At 42.2% G+C, this 2,621-nt stretch overlaps 1 long non-coding RNA gene across 1 annotated transcript; it reads right to left on the bottom strand.

The window, feature by feature from the left end:
* Nucleotides 1-829: 829 nt before the first annotated feature.
* On the bottom strand, nt 830-1,343 carry LOC101733494. The gene is made up of 3 exons (XR_004219889.1): nt 1,306-1,343; nt 942-1,135; nt 830-868 (listed from the first exon to the last, which is right to left on the bottom strand). It is a non-coding gene; the product is annotated as an uncharacterized LOC101733494 (long non-coding RNA).
* Nucleotides 1,344-2,621: the final 1,278 nt, after the last annotated feature.

A 2,621-nucleotide genomic window follows, 5' to 3' on the forward strand; every position in this document is an offset into this window, starting at 1 on the left:
TACTATGCAAGGGCCTAACACAAGAGGCCAGCACTTACCTCATGTATCTGACTGCTTTTCCAAAGAAATGGATATGTTTACAAGTGATACATGTTAAGTATTTATCATGTATTGTATTTTTGTTAATGTTTTTATTGCCTGGCTGTAGGGGTGCAATAAGTTTAATGCAATAAGTGCTTTGCACTTTTTCTTAGCCTTTGTCCTTTACGGGTCAAGCATTGCTGGGTTTCTAATGCCCCCCAGGCCTACCGTAGCTATTTATATTTCTTGTGGAAATGTTCACCTTTTTTTTTTTGTTTAAAAAAAAAAAAAAAGCACACTTTGCTGGATGTTTAAAGTATTGATTTCATATTTATTATGACTTTGTCATTAAAAAGACATTCAAAATGGCCTTTACTTTCTTTTGCATAATTTTCGAGATCAATTTAGTTGTAAAAGGCAGGAAGGTGTAAAGGTGAAGTTATTGCTCCAGTCAGTAAGGGGCCATTGATTGGAGGGAACACAGGCAATGGGATTTCACACAGCTAGCCAAGAGTCGCATCCTTCTGAGTCTCAGCAGCAAACAGCAGTCTCAGCAGCGTGCAGTCTTCTCCCACTGTGAGCAAGTGAGGGAAATTTCCTAAAACAACAATTATTCAATTAACCCCCACAAAATTGCTTTGTTTTAACCTTGAACAGCATTTAATTTCTGTTTGAAACAGTCACTTACCCGGTATTTGTGGGTCCCTTTACAACAGCGCTTAGTCCAAGCATAAGAGGTGGTCAACTTGATAGGGATTAGGGCAGCATCTGGGGCGGTCCCATGGATCCTGGCAGGATGTGTAGTTGGTCTTATCATTCAGAATGCATTTTGGGGTTTTTTTTTTGCCTGAAAGTGAACATATTATTCTGTAACACGCAGTAACATTATTGTTTTGTAAAGCAGAGTAAGTGGTAGTCACCTGAAAGTGGCACTTAGCAGCAAAGGGCAGAATGCCTGGCACTTGTCCATAGCAGGTCTGTCTCCCAGATGGTTGGTAACAGCAGTGACAGGTCCAAGCAACAGAAATGAGGTTTTAGCTTTTCACCAGCGACATTCAAAAGCACAAAAGGATTCCAGTGGGGGTAGCCACACAACACAGTAGATCCCACAAACCTGAAAGAATAATTACTTAGTAATGCTAATAATTTAAAGGACAAGTGAACCCCAAACTTCATTTAGCCCTAATGGAAAACACACTTAAATTGACTGGGGTTGACTTGTCCTTTAAATGTTTGACAATATTTTAACATTAGTGTTTTTTGTTTGTAAGCGTGTTTACTTACACCAGAAGGTGTCCCGGGAAGGCCTATACTGCTAGGGGTACACCAGCACATCACAATCAGCAGGCTCTTTATAATTAAGAAAGGAAAAGATTTGATTAGATTTAAAGAGACATTGCACTGATAATGTGAACAAACTCATCATAAGCATGATAATGGCCATTGAGGTTGTGTGTGCCATAAACTTGTGCTCTACCCCAACACAGTAATGAGATCCCTCTATATCAGTGATCCCCAACCAGTGGTTTGTGAACATGTTGCTTCTCAACCCCTTGGATGTTGCTCCCAGGGGCCTCAAAGTAGGTGCCATTTTTGCATTTCTGGCTTGAAGCCAAGTTTTGGTTGAATGAAACCCAGTGTAAAGCCAAACAGAGCCTTCTATAGGCTGCCAGTCCACATAGAGGCTACCAAATAGCCAATTATAGCTCTTATTTGCACCCCCATGAACTTTTTCCATGCTTGTGTTGCTCCCCAATACTTTTTCCACTTGAATGTGGCTCACGGGTATAAAAGGTTGGGGACCCCTGCTCTATATCAAGGCCTAACACCAATCAATCACACTTGTTTCTGCACTGGCCAAAGTCACTTGTGTTCAGACAGTGCCAGCATTTCCTCCAAAAACAAACCAGTAAATAAACATACACATTTTTGTTGGCATCATTCATGTTCTTCTGGTTAACACAGTTGCAAGGGCAAGTTAAACACATTTAATGAGATATATTATCAAGTGAATGATATGCTCAACTTACAACTAAAGTGTGAGGCAATCAGCTGATCACGCACTCTTCTCCCCTGTGGTTGGTTATCCATGCGCCTGCCAACATACCCCTCAATCTCAGGTTCCAGAGCATCATTGATGTCTGCGCCTAGGCCATGATCCATTGCCACATTGTGCAACATGGCGCAGACAACAATGATCTCTGAAACCTTAATGGGGGAGTAAAGAAGAGCTCCCCCCGTGACTGAGAGGCATCGGAAGCGCGACTTGAGCACCCCAAACAGGCGCTCAATGACATTGCGCGTCTTCCGATGGGCACGGTTGTACCTACGTTGGGCAGGTGTGCGTGGAAAACGAACAGGGGTCATCAGCCAAGGCAGAACCCCATATCCAGCGTCTCCTAGAAGAAAGGAAAAATTATGAGTGGAAGCACTCCCATTTAGCAACTCCCACCTATTACACCTGCTCAGGTGTGAGGAGTTAATTAGTCCATCAGAAACACACAGGTTGAAAGTAATGCTTTCCAAAACTACCATTCCCAAGATGCTTAGTAAAACAAGGGCAAGTGTAAAGTGGTGTTAATTTGGAGATACATTTTGCC

The sequence above is a fragment of the Xenopus tropicalis genome, chromosome 8 (genome assembly GCF_000004195.4).
Source record: "Xenopus tropicalis strain Nigerian chromosome 8, UCB_Xtro_10.0, whole genome shotgun sequence".
Classification (NCBI taxonomy): Eukaryota; Metazoa; Chordata; class Amphibia; order Anura; family Pipidae; genus Xenopus; species Xenopus tropicalis.